At 32.2% G+C, this 21,580-nt stretch overlaps 4 long non-coding RNA genes across 5 annotated transcripts; 1 reads left to right on the forward strand and 3 right to left on the reverse strand.

Annotated features, from left to right (window-relative positions):
• Positions 1-5,774: 5,774 nt before the first annotated feature.
• On the reverse strand, positions 5,775-8,457 carry LOC140173511 (uncharacterized). 2 transcript variants are annotated; one of them, XR_011862624.1, is made up of 7 exons: positions 7,862-8,457; positions 7,475-7,530; positions 7,258-7,356; positions 7,092-7,141; positions 6,812-6,855; positions 6,683-6,733; positions 5,775-6,052 (listed from the first exon to the last, which is right to left on the reverse strand). It is a non-coding gene; the product is annotated as an uncharacterized lncRNA (long non-coding RNA). The 2 variants fall into 2 exon arrangements; XR_011862623.1 differs by lacking the exon at positions 5,775-6,052 and having other exon boundaries at positions 6,494-6,733; positions 7,862-8,312.
• On the forward strand, positions 8,401-10,418 carry LOC112802256 (uncharacterized). The gene is made up of 3 exons (XR_003202248.3): positions 8,401-8,833; positions 9,190-9,346; positions 9,942-10,418. It is a non-coding gene; the product is annotated as an uncharacterized lncRNA (long non-coding RNA).
• A 781-nt stretch (positions 10,419-11,199) lies between these two features.
• LOC112802261 (uncharacterized) lies at positions 11,200-12,136 on the reverse strand. The gene is made up of 2 exons (XR_011862627.1): positions 11,998-12,136; positions 11,200-11,544 (listed from the first exon to the last, which is right to left on the reverse strand). It is a non-coding gene; the product is annotated as an uncharacterized lncRNA (long non-coding RNA).
• Positions 12,137-12,359: 223 nt separating this feature from the next.
• On the reverse strand, positions 12,360-13,613 carry LOC140173029 (uncharacterized). Its single transcript, XR_003818397.2, has 2 exons — positions 13,339-13,613; positions 12,360-12,674 (listed from the first exon to the last, which is right to left on the reverse strand). It is a non-coding gene; the product is annotated as an uncharacterized lncRNA (long non-coding RNA).
• Between the last annotated feature and the right edge of the window lie 7,967 nt (positions 13,614-21,580).

Raw genomic sequence — 21,580 nt, forward strand, 5'->3', positions numbered from 1 at the left:
AATTCGAGCCTATAACATCCAAACTAAAAAATCTCAACACTTTACCCACTAATTTTCGAAAATGAGGGCTGATAATTCGAAGATGAAACTATGACTTACCTCAAGATTGATTGTGTGGGTTTTGTAGAGCTCGACGCCGCAGTCGCATGGCCGCAAACGGTGCATTAATCGGAGCTTCGGATCAAAAGTTATCAACAATGGAAGATTGAGGTGAATAGGAGTAAGGGTTTTCTTGTTTCCCTTCTCATAACCAACGTGTCTGTGTGTTGTTTTGGGAAGAAGAGAGCTGAGCTCTCTTAATTAAGAGGGACTTGGTTGGGCCTTGGGCCCAACTTGGGTCCGGTTAGTTCGGTTTGGCTCGTTCGACCCAATCTTGGGCCGATTTTTTTAAAATTAGTGTCAAAATTCTCGTTTTAAAATTCTCTATCACATTAAACCATAAAAATCTCATTTCTCACTCCCTAGAATATATTTTAATTTATGGGTTAATTAGCCATTAATTAACCGAATTTTACATACTCATCATCAATTCATATCATATATGGATAACAATTTATTGTATTCTTTTTCTGTTGTCTCTTTCAGTTACATCCAAAACTAGAGCTCTCATTTTTTTGGTCTTGGTACTAGTGCTCTCCTTTGAGCATAAACATCACACAAAACATTCATGCATGGGAGCAACCTGACCTTATGATTATTATTCACTAGGTTATAACTTCCTAATCTAACAACATTCTATTAATGAATTGAGGAAGGATTTCAAAAAACTGAAGGAGATAAAGCAAAGAAAAAAAAAGAACATAATTGTATTTGTACTTGTGAAACTTATTGAGTAGAGAACATTCCAAGAATTTCAAGAAACCAGCCTACCAATAACTAGCTAATCAAACTCACTTTACTTCTTCTATTTTTATCTATTTCAAGTTTTGTTTTCTTTTTGTTTTTTAGTCCATCCTTCAAGCTTTATGACCTGGGATTTGGACTTGTCCCTATTCAGATAAAGCTAAGGGTATCACAAGAATTCAATTTCTATTTTCAAAAATAACAAACAATCTTTAATATTAACACAGAAACTTTATAATAATAATAATGTAAATTAAAAAAGAAGAATAGCATCCAAGAAGTCCAAATGCTTATTGCATTGCCACTATTGGTATCATAAAAAAGGGTTGCACATAAAATTGAACAAGAATTTGAGTGAATATAGAATCAAAACATGTTCAATTGGGTGAGTAGTAGTATGTAAAAAAAGGGTTAAACATGATGTTGACTATGTGGTGAGCTTAGTCTTTTTCATTGTTGGCATATAAATATAAAAGCAGTGAGATTTAATTAAACCTGATGATTCTTTTAGCAAATCCGATTACAAGCAATGAGATTTAAAACAATGCAGAGTTGGAGCAACTGATGATGGAACTCTAATCTATTGTGGATTAAATTCAATAATGCTTAGATTCAATATGATGGAACTCTAAAAATACTAATAAAATATCTATACGTACCTATGGCATCAACAGTCCAATAATGTTTAGATTTGCGTCCATGTTTACGTTTAGGTTCGGATGGATGCTCAGATATATTGGAGCAACTGATGATGGCTCAAAAGAATTTGAAGCTGCCAACTTATCTCGGAAGGAACTTGCAACTGCTGCTGACTTATCTCGGGAGGAATTTGCAGCTGCCAACTTGTCCCAGGAGGAATTTAAAGCTGCCAACTTGTCTTGGGAGGAATTTGTAGCTGCTGCCGACTTGTCTCAGGAGAAATTTGTAGCTACTGATATGTCTCGGGAGGAATTTGCAGCTGCTACGGACTTGACTTGTGATGCATTTGAAGCTGCCCACTTGTCTTGGGATGAATTTGCAACTGCTATTGACTTGTCTTGTGAAGAATTTGCAGCAGCTGCTGCTTTAAGTAGATTCTTGTACCTCTTTTGCTTTGTCATATCAGCATAATAGGTCAAATCAATAATTAATAAATATAGAATAAAATGTGCATCAAAGCTTAGTAGTTCCATTAAATCAATTAATGAATTTAAACATATTTATGTAAAATTTACAAACAAAATTAGTTATAGGTTTTAAATCACAAGATTTTCATTTCTGTCCTTTTTATTTTTATCTTAAATTTCAAGCATACTTGAATAGACCTGTAGCTAAGTTTGAACCTCCCCTTAATCTCACCTACTCTACCGTCTTTGGCTTAGCTCAATTTGAAGACCTGGTAACTAGTATATATCAGCAGGCGCTACTATAATTTAATTTTGTTAATAGGCACTACTATATGTAACCTACTAACATTAGTTGATCTCACAGGAACACTAAAATAATAGTTGGAAATAAAATAATTAATAAGTATAGATAAAATGTGAATTATAACTAAATGAAAACTTAAATATAAATTTCATACCATAAATTAATTTAACCTACTAACTATTCTGACATGTGTTCGTCTTCTCCAATGTCATCATCTAGTAGTTCATCATCTACCTCATCTCTTAACAATGATAGATTATCACCATTTTCAAATAAAGAATCCAAGTTTTGCTCTAACCATGGCTCATTCTCGCATGCCTCATCATCTTCATTTTTCCCATATCATATGAGTCTCTTGGCTTCAAATGCACGACAACACTCTAATCTTTATTCACTTTATCATTGACAAAATATACCATTTGAGCTTGTGAGGCTTCAATATATAGATCATCCTCCTCTAGGTCACCACTGTGTATTACTCGTGAAAAATTAACAGAAGTAAAACCTCAACTATCCTTTCTACAACCCCGTTCTCTAGTGGTGTCAGCCTATTTACATTTGAATAAAGTAACCCGAAATTGGCCATTGTAGTTTAGTTCTATAATATCTTCTAATTTTCCATAATATGACAAATAAGCATTCCTAACATTAGCATCACTAACGCTAGCAACACAAGGAGTTGAAGACGATAAGAAAACTCCACTATTCTGGGTCTTTAACCCATTGTCTCGATTCATAGTTCAAAAGGAGAACCCATTGATACTAAATGTAGAAAACCTCTTGGCATATCGTGATGGACCCCTTGCTAAGTATCTTAAATCCTCATGCATAGTATTCATAATGTCTGGGTTCATAAGCTATTATGATAGAAAAACATATTAGTTATTATATCTATAAATACTGCTTAATATTAGCAAAAAATTATCACTTTTCTATTTACCTACATAAGAAACCAAGTAACAAAATCTTTATTGACTCTTTTTTCTATCTCTACATTTGAAGGCCTTCTACCTTTAGATCATCTTCGTACAAAATCTTTGAAGTCACTGTCAGATATGAAAGTTTAACTCTAACTAAACAATTATTTTCAAGTAAATACATAAATCCTTAAGTGCTTACTCAATGAACAGTTTGACATATGGACAATTTAGAACCACATAGCGATATGCTTGTTTTTTTTTTCATAGGTGACAACTCAAATACTATAAAAGCTCCCTTAAGGTTATCCATTTGTGGAAAAAGTGAATCAACATATGTTATATAATTACCATACGGATGATCATCAACACGTGGTGGCCTATTAAATCTTATCTCAATCTCTTCTAAGTATCGAGAGCAAAATGTAAGAGCTTCTTCAGCCACATATCCCTCAGCTATAGAACCTTCTGATTAAGCTTTGTTTCGTACATAGGACTTCAAATATCCTAAATACCTAGTTTGTATAATTGGCTTTAGTAAGCAAGATATAACTAAGTGACAGATTAAATGAACAATGATTGAAAAGAGATATTTACCTCTCAATAGGATACATCCACCTATAGTGTATTGCTCCTCTAAGTTTTACTTCATCAACTAGATGATAGGTTAAATGAACCATGATTGTAAAGAAAAGAAGGAGAGAACAACATTTCTAAATGACAAAGGGTAAGGATTATTCGAGGTTGGAGCTTCTCAAGTTCTGTAAGACTTAAGCTTTTAGAGCACAACTGTTGAAAGAATGAAGACAACTCTATTAGCACTACAATAACTTTATCTGGTAGCACATTACGTATGCAATGGGTAATAGTTGCTCCATAAGGACGTGAAAATCATGGCTCTTCAATCCAGAGAGCTTTCTTTGCTTCAGGTCAACACACCGAGAAATATTACTCGAAAGACCATCTGGTACTCTAGTATTCTTTATAGTACGCAAGAATATATCTTTCATGGAATTTGACATTGTGAACAAAGATGGATGATATCTCCCATTTTCATCTGGCCATAAATCTTTCCTTATACCCATTTCTTTCATCATTGTTATATGGATCTTCGGAAAATCTATCATGAAGTAAATCGAATGTCTTCCAAGCTTCAAAATCTTGTGGATGCCTCATCTTCGAATCTTTCTTTTCTGTCAAAGCATGCCATCGCATTGATTGAGCAGTCTTAGAACACATGAATAATCGTTGAAGTCTCGATTTTAGTAAAAAGTATCATAAGATCTTTGCCAGTTTCTTCTTTTTAGCATCGCTCTATTTAGATGTCTTGCATCTTTTGCATTCTTGCAAATCTTCATCCTCCCCCCAATATAACATGTAGTCATTAGGGCAAGCAGGTATCTTGGTATAATTAAGCCCTTGTTTGTTTATGATTTTCTTGGCCTCATAGAAAGTATTTAAAATCTTTGCATTTCCAAAAGCATCTTTTATTAACTTGAGGATTTCGGTTATGGCTTTGTCGCTTATTCTGTATAAGCACTTTATGTGATGCAGATTAAATAAGAAAGACAATTTTGAATACTTTGTGCACCCTTCATACAATTGTTCATTACCATCTTTCAACAACTTGTAAAATTCTACATTTTTTCCATTGTGCTCTTCATTTCTGCATTGTCTCCATCTCCATCTTCTATGTTGTCTTCATCTTCATCTCCATCTTCTATATTGTCTCCATCTTCATATCCATCTTCATTCAAGTCAAGTCCAGCAACTCCAAACGCGTCATTGAGCTTGTTACCATTGGATGTTGAGATGTCAAATCATCTTGTACAATATGACTAGTTTGATGAGCTTGTGACCCAACTCCAACTGCTTCTTCACCATGCCAATACCAAACTTTGTAGTTTTTTGGAAATAGCTTGACTATTAAATGTTCAAAAACTTTCTCTCTTGTTTACCACTTGCCAAAACCCCACACCGGACAAGGGCATTTAATTTGACGACCCCCGAGAGATCGATGCTCAAAAGCAAAATCCAAAAACTTGTTTAGACCATCTTTATACTCATGCGTGTTTTGTAGTTTTTCAATGCATGACTTATCGATTGACATGAATAAGAGGCACCACAAATAGGAATTTTAAAAAATCTAATCAATAAAAAACTATATATATATATATATATATATATAAAGAAAATTAGATATTAAAAACTTACTTGCTTAAATAGTATTCTAAAAGAAAATATAAAAAAATTATAATTACCTCTTTCAAATGATAATTCTGTGGAAATCATAATAGCTTTGTGAATTTTTCTTTCTCAAATAGTTATGTATATGAAAATTAATTTTTCCTACAAAATATAGAAGGAAAATAAATGAATAAAGATAGTTGCATCCTAATTAATCACTGAAATTAAAATAAACTTAATAATTTGAAATGCACAGCTTAAATCTTAACAATAATTCATTCCAAAGTCATCAAATTCGGCAGCGTTGTTCTGTATTGATTCTTGTTCCATAAAATTCAAAAACAAAGGGCAATATTAATTTATTTTTTTCATAAAACTCAAAAATAATAGTTAGAGAAGAAAGGAGGAGGGAATTAATTTAGGCACATCTATAATTCTTGTATTCTTTAAAAATAAAAAGAAGAAGAAAAAAAAGCAAGGTTTGAGTTCACATACAATAATGTAACAAGGGTTTGAGTTCACGCACAATGACTGCCACAGATCTATAAAGATTTGAACTGATGAATATATATAATTAATAAGACTAAGACTGGTGGTCTTCTAGCTAGTTCTGGACTATATTCACATTGCTCAGAACCACCATAACCATTAACTTTTACTTCATTGCTTAATTCCAGCAGTAACACCAGTGCCACCTAAAACAGTATATCAATTACAGATTCATTGAATTTCTCCTAACTTAAGAATTTTCTCCAATATGCAAACAACAAAATCAATTTTTAACAATATCACCAAATCAAATGTGTTGCATTAGCATCAATTTTTAACCATAGATAAGAAATTGAAGTTAGATGAAAAGAAATCCTCAACGAAGATAACAGCCAAAGGAAATGTCATAACAAGGCTTTCCATAATTGCGTGCTCCGCAAGTTTAGGGGAAATATCAATTTTGATTACTTGTAGCAAGAATCTAAAATAGTTTTCTTTTATTTTCTAGAAAGCATTCTGCTTCACCTAAACACATATATTCAAGTTTAGGGGAGCTATTGAGCTTACCTTGGTAGTAAGAACTAAATAGTTTTTCTTCTTTTTACGAACAAAGATCCTGTCTAAAAACTTTTAAGGCTAGCAAATGGTTAAAATAACAAGTCATTTGAGATCTCATTTTATTATTAACTTTGAAAATCATGGTCTAATGTTCATAATAATCTCAATGCTTTTTTACAAAAATGAGCAATAAGAAGAAAGGGTCATCTAAGAAGTAAACAGTAGAGAGTAAAAATCAAAATTGAACAAGTGAACATCAGATCTAGAAAAGCAAGGACCTTTTTAAGTCTTGCAACTTCTTCAAGGGTCTGTGAATTCACGACGGCAGCCTGCACACAGCACAAAAGCAGTATATTCACAATGTTTATAATTTATTTTTTAAGCAGTATATTCACAATGTTTATTACACAGTGAATGGAATGGCCCTCCAATGTGGTTGTTGCTAAGATCACTGCACAAGAAATAGAAATTTTAATTTCTAGTTCAAATAATTACACAATTAGTGCTTAAGAGTTACTAAACTCTCTCAATTAATCAAACAGAACAATGTTTAACATGTCACTCATCAGTAAACACAATAATGAAGTCAAAACAGTAGAAATTTCATGAAATATTTACAATAAATTTGCAAACTCAATTTCACATGGGCATCAAGCTAAAGTAGACAATAATAAAAACAAGTTATACCTCTCCAGTAAATTTCACTGTTGTAAACTTATTGTCAATCCCAGAGGTACCTTCAAAGACCGAATCAATATAGCAAAACAGTGAATAAACTTCATCCCAGTTTTCATGATAGCATCCCTAAATGATAATAGCACGTGCATGTTGGAGTTAGGCAATAACCACTCACCTGAACAACAGCTTTCTCACCATCAACTTCTAGAACTTGTCCATGCCGTGAAGTTTCATCCCCTAACCGAATATTAACAATCTCTTGAAATTTTGGTCCCTATTGCAGTTGATCAGTATAAAATTCAATCACACCACGCAGAAAGTGATACATTTCATTGAGAAAAGTTCAAAACTCTAGAATATGCAATAAGCATAGCATCAAAACTAGTCATTACCTTAACTTTATCAAGAATAATCAACGGTCCAGCAACACCAGACACAGTTATGTATTCTGCAACATCAAAAAACAATCTTATTATTGCCAATGTGATAAACTGATCAACCCAATAACCATTCAAAAATACTTTTCTTTCCCACAATGACAAGCACAAAATAGAAATGGTGATTTGCTAATTCATCAACCAGTGAAACACAATGTTTACCACTTCATAGCATTTGATATTCAATAACCATCTACAGTTTAGGAGCATTATTTTCCTTTAACTATTTTCTCAATTAAATTGTTGCTCGTCACTTTCAAAATTTTCTTCTGAACCCTAAAAGTTGAAATCGGACAAAACATCCAAATTATGTATTGCGATACAGTAAGAGAAGGAACGAACCTCTACACCAGTTTTGGCTTAGAAGTTGACAAAGGAATTCCTCTACTGCGGAATGCAATCCCTAGCGGCGGATCTGAATGGTAAGGAAGAAAAGGAGAGGAAAGGAAGGAAAGGAAGCTGACCTGGATTGTCGTAGAGGAAGGCGTTGACGATTTTGGTGGAGACGACACAAAGGACGACAAGGAGAGGAAGCTGGAAGAGACGTTACCGGAGGAAATTGTCGCTGTAGGAGATGTCGTCAATGGAGATCAATGCCGGAGGAGATGTCACCGGAGAAGATCGTCAGGGAACATAAGAGGATCGGAGATCGTCGCAGAGGCCATCCAGGAGAACAGCGTTTCAACAGTAAGGGTTTATGAAATTGGGGAAGTTTTATACTTAGGTGATAATGGTGGTTCAAAACTGCCTTAATTATAAAAACCGCCACAATTCCAAAAATAATTATGGCATCAATGAAAAATGCCGGAATATCCAAATATTATGGCGGTTCTTCAAAACCGACATAATATAAATGCCATTTTAACCTGTTTTTTTTTTTTGTAGTGCCTGTGTATTATTCCCTCTCATTTTCTCATCTATGTTCATCACTTCACCCCAATTCTCATTTGGATATGCTCTGAACTTAACAGAATGAACATTCATTTTATTTCCAATTTTGGCTTATTAACAATGTGTATTAGTCTTTACTTGTCTTCCCCTTAACATATGTTATTATGTTTTGATATTTCTTCATGCGTCGTTTAGGAAAAGAAAATTTAAAAGCTGAGTAATTTTATGGTTCTCCAAGTCTTTTGCTGATGGATTTCCAAATATTTTTATAAAAAATGCAGAAGAGCTCCGAGGTCAACATGTTGCATTTCTGTGAGAAAAACTTTGAATTCAGAACTGTGGCATGCTTGTACTGGCCCTCTTATCTCTTAGCCTCAAGTGGGAAGTCTTGTTTATTACTTTTCCCAAGGACATAGTGAGCAGGTACATGTCTTCTTCTGATAAAATTTTCAGTGCTAATTCTAATGCTAAATCTTCATTAGTGCTTCAATCAATCTGAATTAAACACTAAAGATGCTGGCATAGTAGTAAAGACACAATATCTTCATTAATATCCTTTTTCATATTAGGGAGAAGGATTCCCTTTTGGGGTAAAAATATTAATGATGCAGAAGAATTGCTAGTTGTTACTAGTGTCACAAGCTTCTTTTGTGAATTTAGCCATTCAAGATTTTGGTTTATCTTAGGAACTTTTCAATTCTGATTGGTTGAGCTTAGTTTTGTTGACTTAAGCCATGTGTGTTTGGTGTGGACCCTTTTGTGTTGTGAATCTAAAACAGGTGGCAGCTTCCACCAGAAGACCAACAACATCTCATATTCCAAACTATCCAAACCTTCCATCTCAGTTGCCTTGCCAAGTTTAAAATGTCAAACTATTCAAACTGATGACTTCCGTGCTTGCTGTCTCTCACCACAGTTATGGTTAGCTCTTGGAAGGTATCTTATCTTACTCTGAAGAAGTTGCTTACTCGCTTCTTTAGTTATTATGAAGAGGTTCAATTGATTTTATTAAAATGGCTTTGGTTCAGTGGCATTGTTTTTGGAAGATATCTCTTGTCACATTATATTATAGGTAGCACTCCATGCATTTAATGTGCATATTTTGTTTCAGTAACTGTGTTGGCCTACAAATCGTTGTTAATTTCCTATTTTTATTAGAATTCTTAGTATTGATTCTCATGCCATATGGTTGGAAGATGTGATATGAGTTTTTGAAAGAGTATGAGAAAGACTTCTGAAGATATTTGCAGTTTATGTTTGAGTGAAAGAGTATTGTGTAATGTGGTTCTCCTCTTTAGGTCACCTAGTTTGTGCTCATTTTAATTGCCTGATAGTTGGGTTTTACTTTTGAATTAGTTAGCTAAACATATGTGTCATTCCTTGTGTTTTTTCTTCAATTTGATTTTCTGGTACGTGAGTGTTTCTTATCAATTCTTTGGTTCAACTTAATGGGTTCTTGTGAGATTTCATAAAAAAACTGTGTCTAATGCTTGATCATGTGTTTCTTGATCTATTAATTCTTTGTATCTAGGATATTTATAGGGCAATATGGGAACACAGCAAATCACAAGCTTGGCCGCAGAGGATCTCGTCTCTCAAAGCTAAGCACTACTGTTATCGGAGAAAGTCCACAAAAATCAAGTTCAAGAGTCCACAAATCTGGAACACTGTACAGTCCAAGAGATTTTGTGAGGCTCTAAGTAATAGCAAAAATTATGAAGAAAGTCTTGAATGGGGCAAACTTACTTGATCTGTCTGCCAGCTTTGCTGAAGGAAGAAGTGGCAATCATGAATTAAGTTTTTTTAATTCTTTTTTATTTGTTAGTTCTAGAATTAAACCGCCATATAAGTGATGCTTAAGTAGCAAGTTCCTTCATTACTAATTTTCATATGGGGTATTCGACCTCTTTGCTTTTGAAATTTCAAAACATTTCAACCATATAAACTGTATCATTCTTTGTAGGTCAAATATCTCGATTTTATTTTATGGTTACACTTAAATTATCCAAGTTCATGTCTCATCTGTGAGATATAAGGATGTTTTCCTATTTGAGATATTAGAGGATAATCGACCAACAATGAAACATGAAGTTCCGTGCAATTCACCAATCATCAATAATACCATCTAATCAATAAGCGGAGCAAGAACACAAATTAGTTGGACAACACAACTCTCTATTGTCGTGAAATGTTTATCAAGCAACCAACTTCTTTTGTATCTTGTATCTTGTACATACCACTCTACCTCGTAGATAACTTCACATCAGAACACTAACTCTTATCACCTGTAGAAAGAATTTGGTATAAATAAATGCTCCACTTTTAAGTGTGTACTCGTCATAGCTCTATTATTGTTAGTTGTGCTAGCTCTAGCCTCTAGGTTCCTTTTGCAGAGGTGGAAGATTTGTTTTCCACATAATTAGAGGCCTGATTGTGTTGGCAAAATCTTATCTTGAGATTAAATATTTCAAGTGAAAACAAATCTTGCGGGTTTTCGCCAAGCTCAGTTGGTGGCATAAAGCAATTTTTGAACCAAAAAAAAGAAATTTCCCACTAAGTGGGAGACCTAGTAGACCAAACAATGTCATTGTGCTCTATTATAAAAAATAAATATTAATTAATATAATATAAATGTAAAATATAGCAAGTTTATTTTCTTAATCAATTTAAATTATGTTTTAAATATCAATTTAGTTGTCCAATAATTTGATTTTATTGTCAGTACAAACAAGATAGATATAGGAAATTATACATATTTTGTTTACATTGTAAATCATGTATAAACATAGTTTCTTTATATAATCAATAAACTTGTATTCCTTATCTATAAGGAGGATTACTATTGAAACCAAGTATTCTCATTGAGGGAATGTTTCACAAAAGAGGACAACTTTGGTAAAAAAGAAAAGCTTATGTGGTAGATTGCTTAAGCTTCTCTTCTACAAGCTCAATGCAATGGGACAAAAGAAGTTCAAGTGGATTCAAAGTACACACAATGTCAACTGCAAGCTGATTATAATCATCCTTGTTCTCTGTCATAATCCCACTCACCAAGGTGCGGAAAGGATGCAGCCATTCATTGTAGGCCTTCACTAAATTGCTCCTAGATAATACTCTAGTGCGGTTTGTCTTTCCTGATACAAATAAGGACCAAAACCTTCAATTCTAAGTTTGATTGAATCTGCCAACGACAAAGATGTGCCAAAAGCAAAATTTTGTCCTACTAGACAGGATCAACAACGTGATCAAACAATGAAGTGATATCATAAATTGTTTACACTTTTTTAATAAAAAGTTAATCTTATCTCCTGTTATAGAAAAATCCATCATTCAAGCGGTTCATTAACTATAGTTCGCTACTCATTAACTACTACTCTCTGAGCATTTGCTGATAAATCATAGACATTATAGAGAAATTCTTACAAACTACTAGTTTAACATCTCATTGTTAGGCACACTAACAATATAAGCAGTCTTACTTTGTTTAAGATATATTCATCTATCTATGGATCCCACCAAATTTTACGTATGCGAAAATAATACATTGTAAACTTGTGCTATAATCTATACGTTTTGATGTTACATACCTATAGATTCTATCATCAGTACAAATATGTATAGGTTGAGAGCTGACAAAACCTGTTTGGGATGATACATAATGTCGTAAGAATGCTATTAAGGTAGATGCACTTCATTCAAGCTGCCAAAATAAAACACATGAAAGTGATGAAACATGAAGGAATAATATTGCATCCTTCACCTCAGGGAGGGAAGGAGGTCCACCCCGTCGGGGCCTTAGAATTGACTCCACCAACTCAAGAACAATTGGAGTCCAAAATGGATATCGGGATGTGTTTCATTATTAGAGTCTAGGCATTCTTTTATGGATGTACTGTTGCAAAATTTCATGTGCATTTTTCTCTGGACAATATCGATGAAAATGGCAATATGCAATAATAATAATAATAATAATAATAATAATAATAATAATAATAATAATAATAATAAACTGTTGTCAAATATTGGAATTAGTAGCTAAAAATTTTCTATCAAATAAGAGGGACAAATCTTTCAAATTAACAGACCAACTTATTGCAAACTTCATATATAGAATTTGCAATCCCAACAGCTCTGTGAAATACACTCTACGGTTCTGCATCATCTGCGTCATCTGAATCCAAAGTCACAGCCTTCAACACATTTAGAATGATCGAAACAACCACTTGTACTTGCTCAAAATGACGCCTCTTGATGGAGGTAAAGACTAAAAAGAAGAAATAAGCATAAGCAAATGCTTGCAAGTAATATGGATCCAAATCATTGTCAGTATGTGTGACATATATACTCATCCCAAAAATAACATTTCGCCTTTGAAGTTCATCAACAAATGCACTTCATGAAGTCAATACAAAACAAATATTAAGTCGTTAGGAATGTTCTCCACTGGTTTTTATATGAAATAAACAAGGCCAAAAGCACATTATGTTGCAAGAAATTCATATCAAGTATCATTCTTCTATCACATTTGTAATTGAAATCTGATTGGCAGTATTTTTGTATTTTTTAAAAAATCATTTTTAAGTTGATCTTATCATTTGCTTAGAAAGCTCAATTGGTCGTACTCAACTCCAGCATTAAAGCCAGGATCAAAAAGCTAAAAGAAACGAGTATCTTCTATACACAATTCATTAATACTTCTCCTAATGAGGCCCCATTTCCAGGCAAAATAGCAACCCCAGAAGCTCCAGCAAGGTAGCAACAATCTCCAAATTGATGCTTAAATTTTTCATTTTGTCAAAATTAACAACAACTAATATAAAATCCCAGAAATCAAACTAAATTATATTAATTACAAAAATCACAACAATGCTATAATAATTAAAATCACATAAATCACAGAGAGAATGTTATCGAAGGGAGAGGCTGACAACGGTGATGAAGAACGAGGAAGACGGCGACGCTATCTGGAACGCACAAGATGGCGACGCTCTCTGACGCAACAACGTTCTCCTCGGTTGGTGAGGCGCGTGCGAAAACTGCGGTGACATTGGCAAGGCGCCGTGGAGGAAGCTTATTTGTCTTCTTTACCGTGAAAAAGAGGCAAGATTGAAGAGAAGAGAGGGAGATATAAAGTGATACGAAGGGATATGAAGGGATACGTGAGAAACCAGCAAACTAAACAATAAAGTGATTTTTTTTAGTATAATTCATATTTTTTTGTATGAATGATTTATTAGGGTTTATGGAGAGATAAATAATTTTGTTAAATGTGTTTTTATTTTTGTTTTTTAGATTATTTAAATTTTGAAATGGTAAAATTAAACAATTTGATTAATCTAAAAAAGTATTTTTGTTTAACATATAAAAAAGGGTATTTAACTTTTACAATATTAAATAAAAAAATAATTTTTATTTTTATTAAATTATAAAGATATTTTAGTAAAATTAGTGATATAATATATATATTTTAAAATAAAATTAGGTACTGAGGTAAAAAATAAATTTCACGTAGCTTGTTGTTATTTGTCCATATTTTAAACGTATTGGTACGTATAAATTTATGATCATTCTGAAACAACATCTTCAGTTTATCACTATAATTTTGATTATGACCATCTATCACAAAATTATGTATGTTAAATCAAGAATTAATAAATTATCTTGTAATAACAAACATAATCTATAATTTTCTATTATAACTTATTTTCTTGTGAACATTGTAGGATTGAACGTCAAAGATTATAATTAGCAATTTATGATTATTCAAACAAAAACAACTGATGATTAATTCAATCATAAACAAAAATCAGATCAAATACAAAAGGAAATTGTCGCACATTACTATATATCATATTAAAAATGGAAGAATTTCCTCTTTAATGCCAAACGACTACAACAATTAAAGGTACAACGACTAACTTATTAAAAGAGAAATTATTTCAGCATTGAAAAAGAGATATCAATCTTTATAAAAGAAAAACTCGTCCAAAGAAAAAGATAACTATTCGAGCCATATCTGATATCATACATATAGTTTTTGATTTCTTGTAAAGAGTGTAGTTTTTTGCTTTCATTTTTTAAAATTCTATTTAATGTGTAAAAAATTAATTAAATTTAATTAGTTTAGCAAAATTTTTATAAAGTAATTAATTAAATTTCACATAACTATAAAAAAATACTTCATATAATTAAAAAATTGACTACAAACAACGTCTTTAAAAAAGATTGGAATCATGTAGAAGTATTCCCCTCTCTTATTGAAATTAAAGTATAAGTTTGTGGCGTTGAAAATAAAATAGGCGTTGAAAATAAAATAAGATTACAGGTACAACTTTCTTTCTTTTACTTGGGCTAAATAGAAGGCCAATACTATAATGCTCAAAGGAAAATTTTTCAGTTAATGCTAAAAGTATGTGTAATAGAAGAAAAAAGAACACGTGTTTACCTTGTTAATAAAGTTTGTAGCATGCCCAGAAAATACTGTATAAGGTAATTAATTAGTTGAAGATGATTATGATCTTGGGCTTTTTTTGATGGTCAAGCAATAATTTGGTAAAATAATTGGGTTGATACCATAGTTTGGTGTTTTTGGTTGTATTATAGAAAAAAAAATGAAGTGGTTAAAATATATGATGGATTATATTGACGATGGAGTTATAAAGATTTTTTTTGATATATTTTTGAAAATTTTTTGTTGAGTTGATAATTTTTTGTCAGTTTAACAAAATATGCAATTTTTTTTATTGAGGGAGATAGTAATTGTTAATTTAGTTATTGAAATTGTTATGATAAAAGAAACTAAAATTATTAAAAAAAATAATTATTATACTAAATGTGTGTTTAAATTGTTTAGATTTTTAGTATTATTTTGGATTATAAATTAATAATTAGTATCACCCTCAATAAAAAAAAAATGAACTGCATACTATGTCAAACTGACCAAAAATTAACAATTTAATAAAAAACTTCCAAAAATATATTTACAAAAAAATTCATTTACAACTCCATAATCATTACAACCCGTCATATATTTTATTTACTTCATCTTTATTCAATAATACAACTGAAAAAACCAAACTTCAGTGTGAGTCCAAATATTTTTTGGATCCTAAAAAAAACTCAATACCATAATCATCATTATTAATGCAATTTCTCTTCATCGACTGATTAATTGTACTTAATTCTCATTCACCCGCATACTTTCAGTATTAGCAGACAAATTTTTCTTTCCACACGATAGTATAACCCTAAATAGAAAAGATAAAGTATTTCTTATTTTACTTGGAGAACTTGTAAAGGGATTCAAGAGCCGAAGAGTGATGCCAAAAGGATTAGGTAAAATTTTTTTTTCCAATAATAATAGTGTTGATTGAACAATAGCTAGTAACAGGTCATTTATTGAAGATGTTGGTCACATGCTATTTTTTTTTTTTTATGACTAGGCACATGCTATTTTAAAAGAGGTGATTTTATCCCAATCATTTAAAACAAGGGGGATTATAGGGTATAGATCGGGGGATACAGATATTCTCGTTAGAGTTATCTGATGGTGACAGGTGTCCAAGGGGAACCTGCTTCTAACTGTTCGCTGAAAGGGGTGATATGAAGCTTGCACGAGCCGAGTAGCTGTGCTTGGACGGGAAGAAATCGGCTCCGTTTGAAAAAGAGGTGCTGTGCTTGGATGGGAATTGGGCCTGGCTGAAATGGACTGCATACAAGGCCTTGGATGAAAGTGGGCTGTGAGAGAATCATGATTGAATGGGAAGGATGGTTTCAGTAAGTAAGTAATGGGTGTATGACCCCTTGATCCGAGAAAAAAGAAAAAATAAATAAAAGATTGCATAACCCAATTGAAGGCAGAAAAAAAAAAAGAGAAAGATTATATGCAGTTGAAATTTTTTGGTGACCACTGAAGACCTAGTTTATTTAGGAGACAGTAGTTATTTTGGATAATTTTATATAATTTAAAAAGTAATGAATAAAGATATGATTGAACAAATATTAAATATCTGAGTAGGCACTACTGGATTAATAGTAAAAGTATAATTCATACAGGGTGTGTTTAGAAAGCCGTTGGAAGGGAAGAAGCACGTATAAATTTTTTGAAAGCACGTATTATTTTGCTGCCCAAAACCACGTATACAAGAAGCAACTATTTTTAGCTTCTGCATTTTCTTAAGGTGCTTTTAGCCATAAATACTAACCATTTATTTACCTTTCACCAACTTCATCCTTTATATATGTTATTGTATTAATTTATAAAATTCTTGTTATTTCTATTTATATGAACTCTATTTTTTTATTATTTATTTTTTTTTAAATATTTGTTTGACATTATACACTTTTATAATTGTGATTTTTGTGTATTATGTTTGTTATTATCCTTTTATAATATGATTTATTGATTCTATTAGGTAAAGTAAATTAAACAAAAAAAATAACTGTAAATAATAATAATAATAGAAAATTATGACATACTAAAAAAAGAGTACTAAAAATATATTATATAAAAAGATCATCAAGAAATTTCAGATTTATTTCAATCACTGTAAATAATTATTTAATTTTTTTTTATCATTTTCAGTACTCTCCTTTGTAATTGTAATTCTCGTATACTATGTTTTAGTCTAATTTTTTATAATACAGATAATGATTCCAGTGAAAAAGTTAAATTAAATAAATAATTAATCAGAGATAATAATAAAATCATAAACATTGGATTTCAAATTAATATTAAAAATAAGATTATTGAGAGTATTAAAAAAAGAGTTCAATGTAAAAAAATACTAAAGTAACATTTAATACTTAAAAAATGTAACATATTTGATTAAATATATATATATATATATATATCTAAAATTTATATTTTTTTATTTAAAAATATGTTTTGTCTATTTTATATGCTATTTTTATTTTAGTAAGTAAATATTAATTTTATTATAAAGTTAACTAATAAAATCAATTTAAATAACTAAATTGAAATGTTAGGACAATATAAAAAAAATTTAAGTTGATGTCCATTTTAGTAATTTTTTATCTAAAAGTGATTTTGAATGGTATAAGCCAAACAACATTTATTTTAATATAGTCTATTTTGATACAAAAATTACTAAACATAAATCACTTTAACATAATCTTACTTTTGATCAATATCAAGTTTGCAAAATCAATTTTATACAAACTCCTGTTTGCAAACTGTAATCCAAACACACACAGAGTATCAGAAAAATGTTGAGATGTAAAAGTATGTTGAAGTGAATACAGTTTAACTGCACGTTAGATGTGTTGATTCTATTTATATGTTAGAACGTTGACTAAATAAGATAGTGAAAGATTCAAATATGTAAGTATACCGGTTGGCGATATAATGATTGAACGCTGTATAAGACGGCTATTTTTTCCAGGTATGGAAGTAAGAGTAGTGATATAATGAAACACTATAATTTTTGGTATTGTACGAAATTGCGGAAGGTATAGAAATCGGACGGTCCAATTAGTGAACCTCAATTTCTTTTATTTTTTTTAACACAAATAGGACAGTCCATTTTGTGTACCTTCTACTAATAGGACGCTTCGATTTCTGTACCTCTATCAATCGGACGAGCCGATTTCTGTACTTCTAAAAAATCGGACGGCCCGTATTCTATTTCTCTAATTAAACGATTCCACCTTTGAGAATAACACCCCATCAATCCACATTTTTATAAAACACCATTGTAACTCCAATATAAAAAACAAAAACTTCATATAAGACTTGTCTCGGGTGTGCCGGTGTAGGGTATGTTGACTTCTAACTATTACTATTAATTAGAAGAAGGCAATAGGACGAGCCACTTTGTTTAGTGTAGATGTGGGTATGCCTTGGTAGTGGATAAAGTGTTGGTAACGCGTAGATTGTAAAGTCAGCTAGCAGTTTGTTGTGATGCTCGTCCGAGGGTGGAGCGAAAATTCTGAAGAGCTATGCGGATCGGTCTGGGTCAGGAAGGAGCTTTTCGATTCGGTCAAAGGTTTCAAAAGAGTGCAAGACATAATAACGAGATAAACCGAAGTCCAGGTGCATGAATAATGCATGTGATGGCTTCATTCTTACGGGTTAAAGTAAACCATAAGAGGCAGCACGTCGATTACAATCCGCACACAGGAGATTCATGAAGCCTGAGTGATGGAGTGCCAAGTTTGAACCTCAAAGCAGAAACCCAAAATCGTAGCTGTTATAATGAAAGACCGGTGCGGTAACCAGTTACAAGGCGGTCCATTGATGGGGGACCGTATGTCTGCTGATGCACTTGTGGGTCCTGGATGCAAATTAGGAAGACCAGAGCCCATAGGTTTCAAACCCTAAACCAGGGACACTTATGTTCGGTTTGACCAGGGACACTTATGTTCGGTTTGACCAGTGAACAACCACGAGGATTGATAGATCAAGCAACAATGGTTGATTAATTGGCTTAGTTAGCCAAACAAAAAAGAGTGTTTTGGTCAGTATTCTTCATCGTATTCTTCATCAGTACCATGATAATGTCCAGAAGAATCATCTGAACTGTCCCCATCCGAGTCTTGACCCTCACTGTCGAAGATACGGTTGAACTCCATCGGCCAACGTTGTGCAACGTTCTACCCTGAATCCATACAAATAAAAGAAATGCAAGTCATGATCGCAGCAGATATACACTAAAAACTAGAACCACAAATATACAACGAAGGAAATATTCACTTCCATAAATAAGGTATACAACCACTGCATTGAATCTATTTTAACATAGAATTCAACAAGGACTATTTCAAATTGACGAAAAGCAACTCATTATAATTCAATACAACGTTAATAACTGGTGAATCCAACCACACGTTGACAACAAAAGAAAAAAATTTTAAGCGCATAACTAACCAATCAGCAAATTGGCTACCATCAACTCTCTTTCTTAACTGAGTAAACTTAATTCAGCTATTTCTGGGTTCAGTGCGAAACATGGTTCATACAGGTGTCACCACCCTCACCAGAGCTCATCAATTGTAACTATTCTTAACTAATAACATCAACAAAAATACTAACAAGCTAAAGCCCATCTTCGGGACAAAGCGGTTCTCGTCACACCTATTAATGAAAGGGTGGAGCACCCTCTCCACCTCATTACCATAGGAATTAACATACTTTAACCAATAACATGTATTACGATATCACAACCTGTTGAACATCTTACTATACCTCCTATACAAGCTTCATTGTGAATCCCATACATGGCATGAAACAAAAAATCTAACCTTCTTTATCCTGCCTACCATCCAATCAATTTCCAGAGTAATAAATAACGTCTTTGATTGAACTAAATTAAATGAAAACTACACAGCAGTGGAAAGGGTTGATGGTGATGACTCTGTCCATTAGCAGAAAAATTTTAATGCCCCTGTCTTACTTTTTCTCGAAAATTAAAAAACTCTCTCCTCCTATCTCTTCCTTTCTCTATCAATCTCATTGATTCATTCATTCTATCTCTGTTATATGTCATTATTAATGACTAACAACTAATTTTACAATCAAAATATACAACATAACATTCTCCAAGTTTATTTTAATTAAATTAAATTCAAAATTAAAATACAAAATTTGAAATACATCTATGTTTGGAAATCATTCTCTATTCTTCTCTACCTTTATATAAAACAGAAAATAAAGTTAAGAAGTTACTATAATTTAAATAAAAAAGTTAAAGTATACGTACTTCTTAATTAATTTGAAATTTTTACTGCCTATATTATTAATATATGTTTTTTCTTCTTCCGTTTTAAATATTTATTGCATGTAATTTAAAAAAAAATGTTAATGTTGTAATTAGAAGTTAGAATCACGATACAATTGTTCTACAATAAATAAATTAATTTCATTAATTTCATAACTATGAATGGAAAACTTTTTTGGTGCGAAGGCCTAATTATAATTTTATATTTCTAGAAAAATAATATTATTGGTTAATAGCGATTAAAAAAATTAAGTAGGCAAAAATGTGCAACAAATTTAACTCCTAAATAAATATAAAAATAAACACACTAAATTTCTTCAAATTTTAGATAACGAATATTAAAATAAAATAAAATAATTAAACTCTTCCATTTGAAAAATAATACTTAATAATTTGTTACTTAATTTTGTTTAAAATCCTGTTCTAATTAGCCGAAGGATATTTTGTCCCGTAATTCTATGTTATGAAAAAAAGTTAAAGCTATAAATTGTACGTTTTATAATGTATACAGTAGTGATAATTTAATTTGTTGACCTTTTTCAAAATAAAAAAGAAGGTGGAAAAAAATTGTTAAGTTATTTTTAATTTTTAAGAATGATTTCCTGTATTCCTGTTATATATTTATTTTAACGAGAATGTTATTGTCTTGATCTTTACGAGGTATAAAGCCTAAATCCAATATGAAATCCTGTGGCTTATAATCTGTTATGTTTCTTCCATGCAAATAAATTTTGGTACTTGTTTGGATAAAACCTTTCTCCACATATTAACGCTGGTATCGCGACAGTAAAAATAACAAGGTTCCCTTACGTGGCTTCGCGTGGCGTCGGGTTGCATGGATCGTCACAGCTCTTGTTCAAGGTAGGCTTCGATCCGGGTGGGCTGGCGTACGGTGGGAGCACCGCATGCAGGTGGCATGAGAATGCATGTCGGCTTCGCCACGGCATATGCTTCTGCTCTATTTTCACGTTCTTTGCATGGGGAAGCGATTCAACAAGGCATGGAAAGTTAGCGTTTGACCTGCCCGAGCATCTATAGGTTCAAAGTATGCGTGCTCTGTAGAGGCATGATGAGCCTACTTTAGTCGGCGAAAGTGGTTCTGAGTGAGACCTTGCGGCCCCCCACTCCTTCTTGGTCATCGTTTAAGTTAATACTGTTAGTGTTTTCACACCGTGGTGCGCTAGTTATGGTATCTCGTCAGGAAAGTTAATGGTCGTGCAACAGTGGCCATGTCGACAGTCGCTCTTCACGCTGAGCCGTGTGTTGAGCTTGCGGTGTTACAGCGTATAATACGTGTCTCTTGTGACGAGCTACGGCATGAAAGTGCTGATGAATTATTTTTAACGTATTAAGCATGTATGTACGAGAGAAGAAGATTGACCGGCGAATATCGATCAGGGGACAAGTACATATGATAAGAATGGTTAATTAA

Source organism: Arachis hypogaea, chromosome 1, assembly GCF_003086295.3.
Source record: "Arachis hypogaea cultivar Tifrunner chromosome 1, arahy.Tifrunner.gnm2.J5K5, whole genome shotgun sequence".
Lineage (NCBI taxonomy): Eukaryota > Viridiplantae > Streptophyta > Magnoliopsida > Fabales > Fabaceae > Arachis > Arachis hypogaea.